The sequence below is a fragment of the Sorex araneus genome, chromosome X, assembly GCF_027595985.1.
Source record: "Sorex araneus isolate mSorAra2 chromosome X, mSorAra2.pri, whole genome shotgun sequence".
NCBI classification, from domain to species: domain Eukaryota; kingdom Metazoa; phylum Chordata; class Mammalia; order Eulipotyphla; family Soricidae; genus Sorex; species Sorex araneus.
The window spans coordinates 362,630,760-362,652,310 of NC_073313.1; positions in this window are offsets into that span (position 1 = coordinate 362,630,760).

The window sequence follows — 21,551 nt, forward strand, 5'->3', positions numbered from 1 at the left end:
TTCTACATCAACCCATGAAGTTTCTCTGCTATACCTGTGTTCCACTCCCTACAGTATTCCTCTTTTCTCTGGAACAATGCTTCTTCAACAGCACGTTTATTAAGTGCCTATCCTATACCAGGGCCTTAGCTAGTCTGAGGAAACCCAAATAAGCAAGAAGACATGGTTCCTGTATTTAATTTAGCAGAAACAATAGTTTGTTTACAATGATTGATTCTGGAATTAATTGTCTCTATAGTTAATTTCAATAATAATTTGAAATCAGTAGTTCTAACTTGATTTGGTTCTTTTTTTTTCTTTTTGGGGGTCACACCTGGCAATGCACAGGGGTTACTCCTGGCTCTGTACTCAGGAATCACCTGGTAGTGCTCAGAGGACCATATGGGATGCTGGGAATCGAATCCGGGTCGGCCACATGCAAGGCAATCGCTCTATCTGCTGCTCCAGCCCCGTTGATTGGGTTCTTGAGTAGCTGCACCTACTTGTTCTGGATCCTCATCTGCCTTCCCAAGCAACCGTTCTTTACTTGTTTCTGGATACTTATGTAGGACCCCAAACCATGATGTATGAGTTTCTACCAAGATGACCACAACTCTGTGTACAATTGCCTCTTGAGAGCCTCATTTACCACTGTGTCAAATATAGGGAACTGAATTCTTATCAAGTAAGGACCTTGTTTTGGAGAAATTGTAATCCTCCCCCCACAAATAATAAAACAACCTGATGTCTGGGTAGTCCCCTGGACACAAGTTTAGCTTACTCTAGACAAAAAAGGCTGCAATTGTGTGCCTAACTAGGAAATGTCCTATAGAATATAATTAATTACCATGAATACAACGCTATACATTAATGGTGTTTATTGATTGCTGTTCGCCCTATGGTCACACTACATAAATATTTCAACCTTTGCTCTTAATGTACTTGGTATTTCTTGATGTATCTGTTAACTCTTAATGAACCTATTAATGGCTCATGTGTCAAGGAGCCAGGGGTCAAAGAAGATATAGTACACAGGAAATAGGAAATCTATTCCCTTGCTCAATGCTTTTGAGGCTAGCTTGCAACATGGACAAGTCACAGCATCTGTCTGTCTAGTTCTGGGCAACTGACCCTGATGGATAAGGTTGAAGGTGCCAATCTGGTTGGCTTTATTGTGGTAAACTAGCACAGGTGGTGGCCTCTACTCTGTGACCAGTATAGCTTTCCTTTGATCTTGGAACTCCTGAATATTAGCCTTCACTCTTCTACATGAATTATGAATCTTATCAGTCTTGTTCTGATTCCTCCCTTAATCTCTTATTGGTTTCTGCTCAAAATTTTACATTGAAGTTCAGCATAACCAATAGGCCTACATCTTCCTTGAGTTGATTCCCCAAGCATCATCGCAGATGTTATAGCTTCTGCTACTGTGGCCATCAGCCTCTTGTTATGACTCTCTTGCTTTCTTCATCTGAAGCGACCCATGGTCTTGAGCTGACTATCCATTTAAGACTCCCAATAAATATTTATAGACAGAGTCAGCTCCTGAGTGATTAAAAAATCCCTGAAACCTCTGAAAGAACCCAGAGGAATTGGCTATATTCTAATGTGTTGTAAGATGAAACTTCTTCCCTTTCCCCCTATGTTTCTCTGTGCTTCAGAAGTTGAAAAGAAAGCAAAGTGTCTCCTGGTGGGTGAGTCAGGTGGAAGCCAGGGACACTCCTCCATACAGATCATGTATCTAGGGATAATTGTGGCCTTGAGCCCAACCAACTCAGTCCTGAATGGACCCAGACATTGAGGTATTGGGAACAGGTTCTGCCTGTTATTGGCTGATCTGGTCAGTATCTCTGCCCTCCTTTACTCTGCATGACAACTCTGCCCACACGGAAAGCAGGAGAGGCACTTTGTTAGCCTAGATGGCCCCTTTAGATTTTTGCACTGACTGGGCTGTTCAGACCTTTCTTTGCTGGCAGTAATGAACTTTCTTCATTCCTACGTAAGGTAGACACAGACAGCTTGGGCACAAAGCTATAGCCATCTGTGCAGATAACCAGCCACTGCCGAGGGGCAGTCAGTGGTAAATGTTTCTGTCTTATGGTCCATCATAGCTCTCAAGTCTCAAGTTACAACTTTCTGGTTCCTGCTTAGAGTAAGCTTAGAACTTTCCTCTAATTTTATTCTCATCTTAATGAATTCACCTCCTGGTGGGAGGTAGATGTGATTTTCTGAAAATGAAGGGTTCCTTTTACCTGAAGGGAGAACTTTTGGAGATCTCCAGTGACCCCCGTCTCTTGGATATCACTCTGCAGTCCTCTCACTTGGACTTACTGACCAAGTCTTAGGATACAGTAGAGGAAAAGCAATGGGATTCACCACTTCTAAGATTAGAATACAGAAAACTGACTTTTTAAAGGATAGCTACCCTTTCCTGGCCTGTCTGGGGTATTGTATTGGCTTTTAAGAAGTATCTTTCCAGGACATATGGAAGGAGGAGTCATGGCCAGCAAGGAGCAACAGGAAAGGAGACTTTTGGGGCCCTGTTGGGAGGAGCATGGAGAAGCTAGCTGGGACAGTCAGACTGGGCTGGGCACAATGCCATGTGTGCGGGACAAGCTAGAGCAGAAACTGCTTCAGTGGCCAACTTTCTCTCATTCCATGGTTACATCTTTGGCTGTGGACCAGACCAAAGATTCCAGGTTGCCTAGCCATCATGAGTCATGGGTTTCTGCCCCAGGACTGGGGAATGCCTGTTTCAGCTGCCTGACATGAACCAACATTGTCAGTGAGTAAGCTGAGTCCTCCACATTTCTGCATGCCTTTGCTTCCTGTACTTCTCACCAACCCTCTCCCTTAAGTCCCTTGCTATAGCCATCTGGGGTATAGCTTCCCTCAAGGGAGGTGCAGTGGGGAATGGCGAGCCTCTACATGGCTGACTTGGTCAGTCTTTCCTGTTCTGTTTCCCCTTTCTGCTTCCCTTCATCATTTCCACAATTGGAAACTGGATAGGTTATCACTACCTAGGGCCCAAGGACTGTCGTCTGTAAGAAAGCATCACGTTGAAAGTTAATGAGTCAATTTATGAAAAGTTATTGATAAAAAATTATGCATCACATCCCCAGTGCTGTGATTAATGTTGCAACCCTAGGGTTACTATTATGAATTAAAACTTCTAACTGTGTCTTTACATATTCTTCTAAATAACGCAGCCTTCCCCACACAATCTCCTCTCTGGTGTTGTGGCTTCACCTGTGAACAGGTGGGGAATGGGGAAGAGGTAGGTCTGGGAGTAAGAGGGAGATAAATGTGGAGTTGGATTCTGAGGGAGAAAGCCAAATATTACTGTGCCAAACTTGCAACTGATTTTGGCAAGTGATGAGGATTTTGAGGGTCAAAAGGGGGGACACAAGAAGGGAAGTCCTTGGCACTGGTGAGAAACAAGAAGAATTAGGGGGTTGGGGGAGGGCACTGGAATGCCCATCAAGGCTGGATCCGGTGAGTCCAGGGCAGGGTTCCATATCAGGAACCAGCCAACAGGAAGCAGGCATTTATCAAGAACTAGGATGGTGTGTCCACGAACAGAGGACTGGACAATGACACTATGGTACATCTACACAACAGAATGCTATGCAGTCACTGGGAAAATGAAGTCATGAGATCTGCTCATAAATGGAAGGACATGGAGAGTATCATGCTGAGTGATATGAGTCAGAAGGAGAGGGACAAACATAGAATGATTGCACTCATCTGTGGGATATAAAAAAATATTCTAAGACTAATAACCCAGGACACTAGAGACAAGGGACAGGAACATTGGTCCACGGTTGAAAGTTTGCCTCAAGTACTGGAGGAAGAGTGCAGTTAGGATAGAGAAAGGACTACTATGACAGTGATAGTTGAAAATAATCACTCTGGATAAGAATTGCAAGAGTCTCTTGCCCGCGCACCTGGCTGTCTTCACTGGGGGCCCCTTGGAGGGGGTGGGTTGAGTTTCCCTCCCCGCCCTGAGCAGAGCCCCTGCAGCTGAAGACCTCTGGAACCCAGCCACAGCCATGCTTAAGGCCCCTCTCCACATGTTTGGATGAGCCTCACGCATGAAGGAACTGGCAGAGGAACCCAGCCTGCTTGGATCAGGACTGGGCCTCTTCCTCCCAGATCCCCCATTTTCCAGTAGCTAGATAGTCATACCCAGAAAATGCCCCCCGTGATGTGTAATCCCATCAATGACCAACATCCAGAGACTAAAACCAAACTCCTGGAAGCGCTTTGCGGCTACGCGACATCTTATAGTCTAAGTTCTCCCTCTCAGGGAACATGGCAAGCTACCGAGAGTTTTCTGCCCTCATGGGTGAGCCTGGAAAACTCCCCGTGACATATTCATATGCCCAAACCAGTAACAATGATGGGTCTCATTCCTCTGACCCTGAAAGAGCCTCCAATGCGGCACCATTGGGAAGGACAAATAAAGAGAGGCTTCTGAAATCTCAGGGCTAAGATGAATGGAAACGTTACTGAGACTGCTCGAGAAAATTGACGATCAATGGGATGATGATGAAGATGACGATGATGAATAGATAAGAACTGCATGCTGAAATCAAGTAAGTATGTAAAGGAACAAATATGATAACCTCTCAGGACCTGTATTGCAAACCATAAAGCCCAAAAAGAAAGAAAGAGAGAGAGGGAGAAAGAGAGGGGGAAAGAGAGGGAGAGAGAGAGAGACAGAGAGAGAGAGACAGAGAGAGAGAGAGAGAGAGAGAGAGAGAGAGAGAGAAAGAGAAGAAAATTGCCTCCCACAGAGGCAGGCTAAGAATTGGGTGGTGGGAAGGAAAACACTGGTGGTGAGAAATGTACAACTGGTGGAGGGATGGGTGTTGGAACATTGTATGATTGAAATTAAATTATGAACAGCTCTGTAACTGTGTATCTCACAGTGATTCAATTAAAAAATTAAAAATAAAGAGCTATGGTGTGTCTCAAAGAAGGTTGGTGGATGAGAGGGTGGCTGCCACAATTCCCAGTGACTGGTTTAGGAGAGGCTCCCACCTGCCAGGACTGGCTCAGGGCAGTGAAAGGCGTTGGTGCCTGCAGCAGGCATGACAGTCAAAGCCTGTGCCCCAATTCCACTGCCTGGAAGCAATGTGGAGTGAGCAAGCAACTCAATAGTTTCCAAGGATGTCATGGATTTTCCAGGTATTAATTACAAGTTTACCTTCCACCTGGATTCACCCTACCACCCCCGCCCTCCTTGGGAGAGGTTTCTGGAGTCTTACTGACTTCCTGAACAGGCTGGTTATCGAGAGCGCATGCTGGAATTGGGCCAGTCAGGCTGTGATTATGGTTTTCTGATGGGTGTTTCAAGGACGTTGTTTTCTTGTGAAGCTTCTGTTTCCTCATCTTGAAAATGGAATCCTTCCTGCCTTTCCCACAGGTATTACAGCCGCGGCATGAAGGAGCTGGGGCTCCTGTTTCATCCCCGAGAAGGTCTGGATCAATGCTAGTTGTGCCATCTGCCCTGCCTCCAGACCCAGGCTGCCCACACTACACGGGGCTCGATCAGGTGGATCACTGTAAACAGAGGCTCGAGCGGAATTTGTAATTCCTTCTCTTGGAAAACCAGAAGCAGGTTTTTTGTTTGTTTGTTTGTTTGTTTTTTCAGTGAGAGAGAATCTAGATGGGATATTCTATCCTCGAGATCAAGTTCAGTCTTCTGCGTCTAGAGTAACATCAGACCCATGGCAATTCCAGGAAGGGTGGTGTCTGGTCAACACGGATCCTGAAAGGGACTACAGGCTGGTTACATACAGGCTGGGGATAACCAAGATAGGGTAGATGCCCAGACCATCTGCTCTGGGCGACCTCTGGAATCCCTGGACTTAATTTTTGTCTGTAGGAGTTAATTTCAAAAATCCCTGCTTATAACCAGGATGAGTTTACATTTTACTTTTTCAGACAGGATCTGCTGGTGCCACATTTTGCTACTACCCTGGAGTCTGAGCTGTGTTTGGTGCTATTATTAGAAAAGGAGAAATCTCTTGGACCTCCTAAGCATTATCTAGCCACGAAGATGACTGGCATATCAGAGCATTCCATCTGAATTTTGTCTCCCCAACATTTGAAGGTATTCTGGAGCCTGTGGTGGGGGTTGGCTCCACACAGCTAGACACCGAAGAAAGAATATTCAAAAGTATTATTGTAGGAAACACCAATCTTGAAGGACTAAACAGAAGAGATGGACCTGGTGGACATAGATAGAGCTCTTCTTCCAAAATTTCTTCTCCAGTGCACACACAGTATTGTCCAAGATCAACAAAATGCTAGGCCACAAAACTATTTCCATAAAAATCAAGAAGCTAGAAATTGTATCAACTTTCCTCTCAGAACATGATGATTTGAAAATGGAAATTGATCACAAATGGAAATGGAGAAAAAAAGTCCAATGCTTGGAAATGAAACCAACTGAACTAAAAGACTAGACCAAACTAAACAATGAAAGAATAATTACTGTAGATGATTGCACACAAGAGGTGGGGTAAATTTTCAGGCACTGTACGGTCCCTGAAGCACCATCAAGAGTGACTCCTGAGTGTGGAACTGACAGTAGCCTCTAGGAAGCACTGAGTTTGGCCCTCCAGAGCATTATTACGATGCAGAAATGTCCTGAATCCACATGTCAGAGGGATGTTCAGTCTTAAAGCAGACTCCTGAGGCCTTTTAGATCCCCAGTTGCCTTTACTGCTCAGTCTGTGAAAACGCACACTGGAGACTTGTAGAGAAGAGGAAAGGGTAGGAACGAAAGGCCTCTTAGGGCTAAAACCTCTCTGGAGAAGGAGGTGAGAGGCAGAGAAGACAAAAGGGGAATAGCTGGAGGAATAGAGCAGTGAGCGTGTTAGCAATCACTTCCCTATGCATGCAGGAGGTGCCTTCTCTCTACCAGGCGCTTACTCAGCCACTGCAGTCACAGTACTCACTGTGCTATCAAGAGTGTAAGGTTTCATGGGGGGTAAAGTGTCACAGCAAATTCAATGCTCCAGGCAGCTCCTTGAAAAGTGGCTTCCGAGCTGGTGCTATCACCGAGAAGGCCTGAGCTTCTGTTCCACTGCAGATGAAGATGGGCCGTTACTGGAAACACCTAGGCTCTGCTGATATCAATTACTCAGTCTCTAGTGTCCAGCCTGAGGGAGGTGCCCAGTTGTTTTTTATTTGAATTTTTTAAATTTTATTGAATCACTGTGAGATAGTTACAAGCTTTCATGTTTGGGTTACAATCTCACAATGATCAAACACCCATCCCTCCACCAGTGCACATTCCCCACCACCAATATCCTAGGTATACCCCCCCTTTTCCCACCCTCCCCCTGCCTCCATGGCAGACAATATTCCCCATACTCTCTCTCTACTTTTGGGCATTATGGCTTGCAACACAGACACTGAGAGGTCATCATGTTTGGTCCATTATCTACTTTCGGGCACCCAGTTGTTATGACACATAAGAAGCTGTATTTAGTGAGAATTATGAAACTATAATGAAAATTAGAAATGTGATGGGGACTGGGAAACTGACATTTACCCCCTAAGTTAAACAAGAGAAGGGAGGGAGAAGCATTCCTTTTATGACCCCAATTAACCGAGTTAAGGGCCCACCAGCCCACCAGATTGATGGGAGCACACTGGGCCTGACAGATTTATAGGAGTGCCTGGGAGATGGTACCTGAAGGCCACACCAAAATGGGCAAGATAGACTGACACTAACTATTTTCCTTTTGAGCACCTAAAGGCCGTACCATGTGGAAACGATGCATTGATTGTTTTTCTTTTACTTATTACCTCGGTACTCCCTGTCTCACTGATAAGAATGTATGTAGATTGTAGCCCACTTTGGAGGATAAAAGAGAGACCTTCTCAGCAGATGGGGCTCCAAGTGTCTTTCTCTTATGACTTGGGGTCCTCAGTGCTGAGCCTCTAACAACCTCACTATCCAATCCCAAGCTGTCTCTCTCTCTGTTCATTCATGGCTCCACCAGCCCAACGAAGTGATCATGCAAATAAGCAGGATGAAAATCTAATCAGAGGGAGGAACAGAGGAACAGGGACCAAAGAAGGACTGAGACCAGCAACAACTCATTAATCAGTGCTTCTAAATTTCAGCTTGAATTTATGTGGTGGCCTTCGAAGAGGGAATAAGAGGTCTAGAGTCAAGGAACCCAGCTGGCCTCCCATAAGCTGACAAATGCAAGGAGTTAGGTTCTCTTCCTAGACTGTGGCTTCCACCGCGCCAGCAGCTCCTGGGGGTGGGGGTGAGGGGGGCTCCCTCACTGCCCTTCTGCTCCATCTCCTTAGTAGTCCTTGACTTTTGTCCTGGTAGGGAGGGTCCGCTCTGTGGGGAGGTACTCCCTCCCACCTGGGCAGTACACATTGGGCTTTGAGGGGAGGGTCCAATCTCCTGGTCCTGTGTCCATTCCACAGCTGCTGATGGCTGTGCTTGTGCCCAAACAGGACGTTGGGTCACTTTACACTTTGTCCAGCTCCATTGGGGTGGGGGTGGGTGGGTCAACGATGTCACTGTCCTTCATCACTTCAGTTTGGACAGCAAACCTTTGAAGGCTCCCTGAGTTTCAAAATAAACAGCAACAATTTGCCTCCCCTCCCTCATCCACAGCCTGTGATGTGAAGTCAAGCTCTGTGGACATTAAGTGCCTGCCGTCCATTGTTACAGCAATGTACTCATTCAAAGAGCTTAAAATACTTCATTTTAGCCCAGAGACACCCTAACGCTGCCCTGAAAGGCAGGACAGGTATTACTCCAGTTTGTGCATGAGCAAACCCAAGATGAAGGAGGGCATGGGTTTGTCCAAGCCATAGTTCTAGGTACAGCATGAAACTGTCTGGCTTGGGTTTTTAGGGCCATGCAGAGCTCCTATGAGCACCTCACTCAGACCTGAGATCTCTGTGAGCAGAGATTTCAGATAGGACGCCCCAACCATGCCCTGGTGGATTTATGACCCACAGCTGCCATTTCTTATTTATCAGAAAAAGAACGCTAATTAGCCAACACTGCTGGGAGCTGAGTAGCTCTAGTGAGCACAGGGCATGAATCACCCCAGGGAGGGCAGGAATGTTTCTGGATGGGAAGGACACAGCTCCAGGAAACTGGCAGAAGCAAGGTCAAGCCCAGTGATCGCTGGTGGGGGCAGCAGGGCAGAGGTGCCCCCTGGCAGAGGTGCCTTTCCACTCAGAGGGAGAGAGGGAGAGCGAGCCTGTGATGCCTCCTGGAGTTTGGGTTTAAGAATTCAGTGCCTGAGTGTGAGATAAGAACTATCAGGGACTGTTGCTATCTTGTGAGAAAGAAAAAGGGCAAGTTTATAGGCAAAAGACCATAAATTCAAGGTTGGAGCCTGAGATAAGTGGGTTACTTAGTGCAGAGGCTGTTTTTTGACCCCTGCTCTATAAATAACAAAGCTATAAAAAAGCTATAAATAACAAGGTTTAAGTGTTTAGTTTGGTTGGAATCCACCAAGCAGAGAGGCCCAGAGGCCGATGGCTGGAAGGTGGCAGGAGAACCAGGAGTTAGAGAGCCAAGAAGTTTCCAGCAGACTTAAAAAAAAAATTATAAAAAATTTTATTGAATCACCATGCGATAGTTACAAGCTTTCATGTTTGGGTTACAATCTCACAATGATCAAACACCCATCCCTCCACCAGAGTACATTCCCCACCACCAATACCCTGGGTATACCCCCCTTTCCCACCCTCCCTTTCCCACCCTCCCCCTGCCTCTAAGGCAGACAATATTCCCCATACTCTCTCTTTACTTTTGGGCATTATAACTTGCAACACAGACACTGAGAGGTCATTATGTTTGGTCCATCATCTACTTTCGGCATCCAGCAGACTTTTTGGGGGGCGCTATCCCCCTACCCAGTATAAAACAAAACTGCCGGAAGAGAGCAATGTAGAATCTCACACGGCAGAGCCTGGCAAGCTACCCATGGCATATTTGATATGCCAAAAACAGTAATAATAGTGGGCCTCATTCACCTGACCCTGAACTTGACAGGGACGAATGAGACGTTGCTTCTGAGTGTAGCAAGAAAGAAGGGGCCTGGGCCAGAAAAAATTAAACAGATTTCTTAATTATAAGAGCCCTCAGCACCTTTAACGTGCACATCTGCAATGTGACTACAGAAAACTTTTCCCAAACTCCTTTGTAACCACCCAGTTTTTAAATTCTACATCTGGCATGTATGTTAAAATCTCCTAGAACACAATTTGGGAATCTCAGTCCAGGTAACTTCTTCTTTGACCCTAGGCTTGCACCTGGATAGAAGGAAGGGCTCTTCACTCCTCATGGTGCCCTTGCAGACAACACAAAATGCAGCGGTTCTCACTTCACTCTGGAGATGGACTTATGGGTACGCAGGTATGGCCTTGATTTTGGAGGGTCAGCTCCTGTTCTCTCTTGAAGATTGGGGTGGGAGCATGACCTGAACTTGAGCACCTCTGTCAGGAGCCACCAGATTTCACCCAATTCAGGATATTTTAATACAAAGGCATCTTAATTGATTAGAACTTCATATGAATTAGCTCTCAGAATTAGACTAGCTACATATTAAAAGGTGAACATACTCAGATCTGCCAAGAAATTGAATTGTGCATGTTGTTTTCATTCTTATTTGCCACATAAGTTCTATTTTATGAGTAATATTCTCATCTTAAATATGAGGAAACTGGGCTAAATAAAATCTGATCAATTATCCAAAGTCATAGGGTTAGAAAATAAAAGGACTTGAATTTGAAATCTACCTAACTTTAAAAAAAAAACCAATACTTTCCTGGGGTTGGAGAAATAGCATAGAGGGTAGGGTGTTTGCCTTGCACGTGGCTGACCCGGGTTTGATTCCCAGCATCCCATATGGTCCCCTGAGCACTGCCAGGGGGTAATTCTTGAGTGCAGAGCTAGGAGTAACCCCTGTGCATCGCCAGATATGACCCAAAAAGCAAAACAGACAAACAAAACAACAACAACAGCAACAACAACAAAAACATGTCCTTGATTTAACAAGGCCAGCAATAAGAATAGGTGAAGAACCTTCAGATAGTGAATGCTAATGGGCCTGTTACAAAGGTGCAGCCTCTTCAGAAACAGTTTAGTGGTTTTCTCTAAACTTAATTGTGTCCTCATCTATGACCCAGGAATCTATCATACAATAGAAAGGTGATATATATTTACATAACATGTATCCCATATTGATACAAGTCTTGTTCATGATACTCCAATATCTGAAAAATCATGGAAATGTCCATCCTTAAGTGAATGGGATTAAATGATGCCCATATTCATAATAGAATGCTATGCTCAGCAATGAATAATACAAAGAAATGTAACATCAACATGGATGGACAAAAGAAAAAATTATGAAGGTAGACATCAAAGTGATATTTCTGAAATTCTAGAAAAGGTGAAACAGAACTATGATAGGCTATGTTTAAGAATTATCAAATGGTTTCTGTGTCTCCTTCATTTGGCATCTGAGAAAATAAGGTTCAGAATTGTTAAACAGTTTTTACAGGATAATATGGCCTGAAAACAATCCTGCTCTTTCCAATCTTGGCTGCCTTGCTCAATTTGCTGGTTTTTCTTCTCTTTGACACTGTCTGCTTCTTTTGTTCAGAATTTAAACCCGGTCTTATGGCTCCATTAACTCAGTCTCTGTAAGGATTTGATAGCTTGAATTTTCTGTCCTGTTCTGCCTTTCTAATCTCACTTAATATCTTTCCTTTTCTTATTTTTACTTGTCAGGCTCCAGTCTTATAATGCTCCCCTTGCTCTCCTCATCTCCTCTCCCCCTTGATTTCTTTGTTTTTCATTATATGAATACCCAAACATCACTGCCTGGGTGCCAGCTATTTCTTGGGTATGACTCTCATACAAGTGCTTTCTTTATTGAGGAAGCTTTATTCTTTAATCCTGCTAAGGTTGACAGATTTAGGATGGCAAAATGCCCAGTTAAACTTAAGATAAGCAATGAATCTATTTAATTGTTTATTTATTAACATTTTTAGCATAAGTATGCTCCAAATACTGCACAGGACATACTTAAACTAACATTTTGTTAGCTTTCTGTAATTCAGTTTTAATTTAGCTGGGCATCCTGTGTTTTACTGTGAAATCTTGGCTTCTTGACATGCCGTTATTGGGTTAATAAAGGACAAGACTTTGAGACACCTCCAAGAAAACTGTCTCCCTGGGAAACACAATGAAAATGGACTATAAGCACGTGGGACTCATATGTATATCGTTTATGGGCATAATTTTTTAAGCTTCCAACCCAAAGATTTTCCGTAAGCTACATTTTACTTTCTGTCCTACTTGAACAGGATCCTTTGCCTGGCCTTATTGTTCTTGTCTTGGTTTTTGATCCAACTTCTCCAACTTACCTGTGTGTTCTCAGTTTCAATGGTGCATTTTGGTACCCATATCCTGCTCATTCTTTGTTGTTGTTGTTGTTGTTTTGCTTTTTGGGTCACACCCGGCGATGCACAGGGGTTACTCCTGGCTCATGCACTCAGGAATCACTCCCAGCGGTGCTCGGGGGACCATATGGGGTGCTGGGAATCAAGCCCCGGTCAGCCACGTGCAAGGCAAACATGCCCTACCCGCTGTGATATCTCTCCAGCCCCTATCCTGCTCATTCTGATCAGGCCTAGGATACTACAAGCCAAGATCAAACCTATCTATCGTGCATTCAAGAAAGTGCACTTCAACCCCAGCTCAGGTACAGGAGAAATTCTTACTAGGAAACTGCCTACAGAGTAGTACATGAGTACATGAATAAACTGAACTTCATTGCCAGGGCAGGTCTCTGACATAGGCACTGATTAAAAGTGCTTTCTGGACATAAGAACTTAGGAATGTTGGGGCCGGAGAGATAATATGGCAGGTAGGGCGCTTGGCTTGCACACAGCTGAACTGGGTTTGACCCTGAGATTCCCAAACTGTTCCCTAAGCATCAGCAGGAGTTATTCCCGTGTACAGTATCAGGAGTAATCCCTGAGCAACTCTGGGTATGTCTGCAACCTCCCACCCCTAAATACACACAAAGAACTTAGAAATGTATACTAGGTTGACAAAAAGTAAAACAACCTACATCTAATGATTTCAGTAAAATCCTGGTGATTGTTTCAGGCAAGAAACAAAGGAACTCTTAGAAAGCTACTAGTACGATGCTTTGCATTTCTTTCTTTCCCTGTAGATATGTAGCCACAAAACACACTTTTTCATGTTTCTAATGAAAAGAAACGTGGATCTCTCCTTTGGAAGCTATTTTTGTTTCCGATGAACATTTTTTTTTTACTATTAAGTTCATTTTGGGGTACTAGAGGACACACCTGGCAATGACCAGGACTTACTTCTGGCTTGAGCTCAAAGATCACTCCTTCGTGGGAAGGGTGGAGAAGGTGTGGTGCTGGGGATGGAACCCAGTTGGTCGGGTGCCAGTCAGTGCCCTACTGGCTATATGGCTTGGTCTCCTGAGTTCTTAAACTTTCAGCTTTTTTATTATTAAATGCCTTTCTGATTTATATTGTATATTAGCTTTCATAAGGTTTTTTTGTTTCCATGCAAATATATTTCTACAAAACTATTTTTTTTTTGCTTTTTGGGTCACACCCAGCGATGCTCAGGGGTTACTCCTGGCTTTGTACTCAGGAATTACTTCTGGCAGTGCTTGGGGGACCATATGGGATGCCGGGGATCAAACCCGGGTCGGCCGCATGCAAGGCAAACGCCCTATCCACTGTGCTATCGCTCCGGCCCCTCTATAAAACTTTTCTGAGTCCTGTAAATTTTATTTTTTTCTCATGTAATTTCTCTGATTAGAATCTTGAGTTCTATGTTCAATGAAAGTGCTGTGAGTGGGCATCCTTTCTTGTCACTGATTTTAGTGGAAAATCCGCTCTTCACCATTGAGTATGATGTTAGCTGTGGATTGTCATATATAGTATTTATTATGTTGGGGGTTCATTCCCCTTTTTACCCATTTTATTGAGAATCTTTATCATACATTAGTATTGGGCTTCATGAATGTTTTTCTGCATTCATAAAAATAGAAATTATCATAATATTTTAAAAACTTTATTGATCCACAGTGAGATATAGTAACAAGCTTTCATGTCTGAGTTGCAATCACACAATGATCAAACACCCATCCCTCCACCAGTGCACATTCCCCACCACCAATATCCCCAGTATACCCCCACCTTTCCCACCCTCCCACTGCCTCCATGGCAGACAATATTCCCCGTACTCTCTTTCTACTTTTGGGCATTATGGCTTGCAAAGCAGATACTGAGAGGTTATCATGTTTGGTCTTTTATCTATTTCCGGCACACATCTCCCATCCTGATTGATTCCTCCAACCATAACTTTCTTAGTGATCCCTTCTCTATTCCAGCTGTCCTCTCCCCACCTGCTCATGAGGCAGGCTTCCAACTGTGGAGCAATCTTCCTGACCCTTTTATCTACTGTTCTTGGGTGTCGGTCTCGTGTTATGTTATTTTATAATCCTCAAATAAGTGCAGTCCTTCTATATCTGTCCCTCTCTTTCTGACTCATTTCACATAGCATGATACTCCCCATGTCTATCTACTTATAAGCAAATTTCATGACTTCATCTCTCATAAAGCTGCATAGTATTCCATTGTGTAGATGTACCAAAGTTTCTTTAACCAGTTGTCTGTTCTCAGGTACTTGGGTTGTTTCCAGATTTTGGCTATTGTGAACAATGCTGCAATCAACATATAGGCACAGATGTCATTTTTACTGTGCTTTTTTGCATGCTCGGGATATATTCCCAGAAGTGGTATTGTGAGGTCATATGGAAGCTCAATTTCTAGTTTTTGAAGAACTGTCCATATTGTTTTCCAGAAAGGCTGGACCAGTCGGCATTCCCACCAACAGTGAAAGAGCATTCCTTTTTCCCCACATCCATGCCAGCACTGGTTGCTTTATTTCTTTTGAATGTGTGCCAGTCTGTGTGGTGTGAGATGATATCTCAGTGTTGTTTTGATTTGCATCTACCTGATTATTGGTGACGTGGAGCATTTTTTATGTGCCTTTTGGCCATTTGTATTTCCTTTTTGAGGAAACGTGTTCATTTCTTCTCCCCATTTTTTGATAGGGTCAGAGGTTTTTTCTTATATAATTCTACTAGTGTCTTGTATATCCCGGATACTAATCCCTTACCAAATGGGTATTGGGCAAATATTCTGTCCAATTCTGTGGGCTCTTTCTGTATTTTGGTCACTATTTCTTTTGAAGTGCAGAAGCTTCTTAGTTTGACGTAGTCCCATTTGTTTATGTTTGTTTCCAGTTGGTTGATCAGTGGTGTTTCATCCTTAAAGATGCTTTTAGCTTCAATGTCATGGAGGATTCTGCCTATATTTTCCTCTATTTACCTTATGGATTTATGTCTGATATTGGTCTTTAATCCACTTTAATCTGACTTTTGTGCCTGGCACTATACAGAGAGGTCAGAGTTGATTTTTTTGCAGGTAGCTATCCAATTTTCCCAGCACCACTTGTTGAAGAGGCTTTCCTTGTTCCACTTCACTTTTCTTGCTCCTTTGTCAAAGATTAAGTAGTCATATATTTGGGAGTCTGTGACAGAATATTCAGCTCTGTTCCATTGGTCTATGGTTCTGTTTCTAGCCCAATACCGTGCTCTTTTAATTGCTACTGCTTTGTAGTACAGTTTGAAGTCGGGGAAGGGGCTGCCACCCATCTTCTTTTTTTCAAAGGATTGTTTTAACTATTCATGGAGGTTTATTGTTCCATATGAATTTCAGGACTGTTTTGTCTATTTCTTTGGAAATGTGATGAGTATCCTGATAGGGACCACATCAAATTTGTATAGTGCTTTGAGCAGTATTGCCATCTTGGTAATGTTAATCCTCCCTATCTTATCATAATATTTTAAAACTATTTTGTTAAAACATATTACATTAATTTGTGAATGTTGAAAATAACTGTCTGTGGTATATGTCAGAGCTAATGATGATATATGATCATTTCAATGTGTTGAAGTTATTGCTAATAGTTCATTGAAGGTTTCTATGTCAATATTCACTAGGGACATTTGCTTCACTGGAGCACCTTTTTAAAAATAACTTTAGTATTAAGGTAAAGCGGTTCAAGATCATCTTCCATTTCTTTATTTTTTGAGGAGAGTTTGAGAAAATTGTTATTCTTTAATAGTTTGGTAGAATTCACCAACAAAGTTATCTGGTCCTGGAATTATCTTTGGTGGGAAACTTAATTATACATTCAGTCTCTTACTAATAACTGGCCAAATTAAATGTTCACTTTTTATGATTCATATTTGGCATATTGGATATTTCAAAGTTTAAACATGTTTTGGCATATCATCAATAGTAGAAGATGACTACAACATTTAGAACATATGATTTGGGAGATGGCTGTGGTCCAGAGGAACAAGTGAGATCAATGCACCAATCCATCAACATAACACACAGCCTTAGGAGAAAAGCAATAAAAACCTGTCCTCTCAGAAGCATCAAGGAAGACATGCAAAGCAATTAGCAACCAAGATGATAGTACATAAAGTATAATGAAGATATTCATGTTCAGTCATGGTAACAGGCAAAGTCAGAGCTTGAAAAGGAGCAGTGATTGTGGCAGAGGGAAGCACAGATCAGGAACAATGGAGAAGATGTTTCCTAAAGATGGATTTGGATGACTGACACAGTGTCTGGCTCCAGGGAATGGTGGATCACTCTTCTCTTCTCCTTCAGAGGTCCTTCTTTAATCTGAAGCCTTGGAAGGAGGCCAGGGTGAGCCACCTCATTATCATTGTTCTTGGCTTGGGCTCCCTCTGGAAGATTTCTTGTTAGAGAACAGAGTAGGTAAAGTAGAACTCCTCTTCCCAAAACAATAAATTGCTGACACGTTCTGTGTCACAAAGAATCACAGAACCATTTCATAAACCAGTAACACACTTTTTCTCAACTATTAATGTGTACTCAGATCATTTGGGGGTAGGGTAGAGTGAGACAACGTGATGATGGGTTAACCCGAGTGTGTGTGGGGAAGTGTGATGGAAACACAGAATGTGGTTTGTACATAGCTACAGAAATTTGCATTCTGAGGATCTGGGAGTGGGAAATAGGGGGAGTCTTTGAATTTTATACAAACTTCTGAGGTAATTCTTATGGTAGTGGATCTTGCACTGGATTTCAACAGGTCATCAAGAATGCAGTGGAATGGCTAATTATGCCATAGAATGCATGGCTAATTGCGCCACTCTTCTACTTTAAAAACTCCTTCTTGATGGAGCTGAAACTTCTTGATGGAGCTGAAAGGTGGAAAAGTGTTATGTCCGAAATCCTATCAGCAACAGTACTGTAAACCATGTTTCAAAAAGTTATTCATGTTTTAGATAAAGCACTTCTTGTGGAGCTATAGCGCAGCGGGTAGGGCATTCACCTTGCACATGGCTGACCCGGGTTCGATTCCTCTGCCCCTCTTGTAGAGCCCGGGAAGCTACCGAGAGTATCTCGCCCACACGGCAGAGCCTGGCAAGCTACCCGTGGCGTATTTGATATGCCAAAAGCAGTAATAACAAGTCTTACGATGGAGACGTTACTGGTGCCCGCTTGAGCAAATCGATGAGCAATGGGATGACAGTGACTGTGACAGTGACTTCTTGTGGAAATAGACTGGTGGGTGGGAGGCAAATGGGGTGAGGGGTCCATTGGTGGAGGGAAGTGGGCATTGATAAAGAAATTGGTGTTGGAACATTTATGCCTGAAACTCAATCATGAATAACTTTGTAATTTGATGGGTGACTAAATTAAAAACGTAAAACTCCTTTGCATTGCTTTTAAAGTACTATTAGAAGCCCAGAGTAAGTCCAACCGTCTTGCACGTCTTCTAAGTTTAGTCACAAGTTCCAAGAGGTAAGTACTAAGGAGAAGAACACTAAGGAACGTTGTTCTCCCAAGGAAATAGACGAAGCTTATTTCCATTGAAGAAAACACTGTGTGTGTTCATGTAGGAGGGCACATCTCCAGTCTAGCAGAAACAATTTCACCTTAGACTAGTTCCCCTAAGCATGCCATTGCCTGCTCCTCTTCTTCCCTGTTCCTCCATTCCCTTGAAACCCAAAGCTTCTTGTAAGGTTCCCATCACTGTAGGGAGGAGTCTTCCTGAATTCCTCCTTATTCAGTTGAAGGCATCTTTTGCCACATTTGTTCCCATGTCTGTTTCTCTGTCTAACCTGGCAGTTTTCAATGTGCTCATATACTGCTCAGGACAGACAATTCCCCAACACCTTTGGGATACTCCAAGGTCAAGTTTCATTCAGCAGGAGTCCGGTGCTTTAACATCACAAGATTTTCTCCCTCGAGAAAGCATAAGGGTTGTAAGACTGTTAGAATGATGGTTGTAGTGATAATTATTAAATCCCTCTCTGGAACACATCCAATATTCAATTCATTTTAATTAGTTTTTGAGTAGGCTATAAGATGTCACAGGGCCGTGAAGTGGCCGTGAGCTTCTGGGAGCTTGGTTTTAAGTCTCTGGATGTTGGCCGTTGGTGGGATTACAAGGCGCCAGGGGCAGTCCCTAGGTGTGACCACCTAACTACTGGAAAATGGGAAATCTGGGTGGAAGAGGCCCAGTCCCGATCTGAGCAGGCTTGGAGGTCTTAGTCCTGGGTCCCACACACCTGGGTTCCTCTGCCGGTACCTTCATGCATGAGGCTCCTGTGGAGACAGGCCTTGAGCATGGCTGTGGCTAGGCTCCATAGGTCTTTGGCCTTGGGAGCTCTGCTCAGGCCGGGGAGGGAAACTGAAGCCCACCTGCTCTGAGGGGCCCCAGGGAGGACAGCCAGGCATGTGGGCAAAAGACTTTCTGTATCGCTCTCTTCCAGGAACTTATAGCCTACTTCTCCCTTCGGGAGAACCTAGCAAGCTACCAAGTTTCCTGCCCACCTGGGAGAGCCTCACAAACTTCCCATGGTGTATTCATATGCCAAAACTAGTAACAATGCTGGGTCTCATTCCCCTGACCCTGAAAGAGCCTCCAATGTGGCATCGTTGGGAAAGACAAGTAAAGACAGGCTTCTAAAATCTCAGGGCTAGGACGAATGGAGAAGTTATTGAGACTGCTTGAGAAATTCGACGATCAACGGGATGATGATGATGATGATGATGATGATGATGATGATGATGATGATAGTTTTTGAGTATGGTGTTAGATCACTGTTATCACTGTCATCCCATTGCTCATAGATTTGCATGAGTGGGCACCAGTAACATCTCCATTGTGACACTTGTTGTTACTGTTTTTGGCATATCGAATACGCCACGGTTAGCATGCCAGGCTCTGCCATGCATGTGAGATACTCTTGGTAGCTTGCCAGGGTCTCTGTGAGGGGTGAAGTAGTAGTATCTGGGTTGGCCGCATGCAAGGCATTTGTGCTATTGCTCAGGTCCGTGTAGTGTGGTAGGTGAAGATTTTATTTTCTGGAGTGAGGGGTTGGAGTTGGGCCACATTTGGTTGTGCTCCGAGATTACTCCTGGCTCTTTTTTCATCTCTCTTGGCAGTTTTCAGGGAACCGTATGGAGTAGCATGGCTCAAACTCAGGCTGCCACGTTCAGGGTAAGTACCTTACCTTCTATACTATCTATCCAGCCCCCTAAAGCTCTCTTTTCAAATTGCAGCAGTAGATAATGGACCAAATATGATGCCCTCTCAGTGTCTGTGTTGCAAGCCATAATGCCCCAAAGCAGAGAGAGAGAGAGTTTGGGGAACATTGTCTGCCATGGCGGCAGGGGGAGGGTGGAAAAGGGGGGTATACCGGGGATATTGGGGTTAGGGAATGTGCACTGGTGGAGGAATACGTGCTTGATCATTGTGTGATTGTAACCCAAACATGAAAGCTTGTAACTATAAACAAAAAAATAAAATAAAATAAAACAAAATTTTCTAAAAAAATACTGCAACAGTAGGGCTAAGGATTGATTTTGGAAACAGATGTTTATAAATGTTGTAATTGTTATTTGATCCTGTAACTATCAAGGATGAGCTTCATATACAAAACTGCTTTTATTATGGATGTTAAAAAATAACTACAAAGTCAGCTTAAAGCTTTTCTTTAAATTTTCAAAATAGGTAATATTGCCTGGGTTTGAATCTATATATGAAAAATGGGACAGCTTCTTCATATAGTTTGGTAAAATTAGTTCAGTAAAAAAGGAAAGATATTAACACCAGAGATCAGTGTATCCTTTTAGTGACATTTCAATTATTTTTTTCAAAAATATTAACTGAATGAAAACATGATTTATTCAGCACAACAAAGTACACCTTTCATTTGGGACTACTCATCTTTTTGAAAAATTTTTTTTCCCTCAGTTAAAACAACCTCTGAAAACAGATTGCAGATAAAATGAAACTAAAAGCAGGCCTAAAAAGTATATGCATAAAATTCACCAAAAAATGTATTCATATGGAAACTGTTTTTGCAGGTACATAATCAATGTGTGGCAATTGTCAGCATCACAATCTAAGACCCTTTGTGGGAGCCTGTGTTCTTGTTAAAGCATCGTCCTGGCCTCAAAGAACATGGGATAAAGAAGTCCTGTCCCACTGGAAGACAGATGGACTGACTGAATAAAGACACCTCTTGTAAAGATGATCATGTCCTAGAAATAACATAAATCTGAACCCAGAGAGACATAGCACTGTCTGTCTGTTGTCCCATTGTTCATCGATTTGCTGGAGTAGGCACCGGTAACGTCTCCATTGTCAGACTTTTTGCTACTGTTTTTGGCATATCCAATATACCACCGTAGCTTGTCAGGCTCTGCCATGCTGGCAGGATACTATTGGTAGCTTGCCGGGCTCTCTGAGAGGTACGGAGGAATTGAGCCATAGTCGGCCTCGTGCAAGGCAAAGCCCTACCCGCTGTGCTATCGCTTCACTCCCAGAGAGACATAAACTTGAATAAATAGGTAGAGCCTTGATCCAAATTATCAATTAATAGATATTAAACTAAATAGCCTTGTCTGACCATGAGCAGCTAAATGAGGACATATTCACTCACGGTCAGGACTATCTCTGATTCTACAATAACCGAATAAGGATTCACAGTTTCCCCAAGATCCAAGAGTCAAACTAACCCTTTTTGCTATGGATTAGTAGGTTTTTTTCTAAGTTCAGGAATGGTATTACCCTTAACTATTACCCTTAACTTATGGGAAAGCTTTTGAGCATCTCTTCCCCAAATAGTCTGCCAAAGCAAACCAGACAGGTGTGTTCTGTGCTAAGACAGCAGGAAAACCTGTACAATTCCTATGCTGTGATTAGTTTCCTGGGCACCTGGTGTATCTTCTAGAATGAGGGCTGCTATACTGGCAATGCTGAAACTGCTTATGTTTCTTTATCCCCCCAGAATTTCAGCCCCCCAAGAAATCCCATTATATCTGTGTTTAATGCCCAGTAAGACATCTGGCTCCCTGAGTGGACCCTGAGTGTAATGCTGATAGGG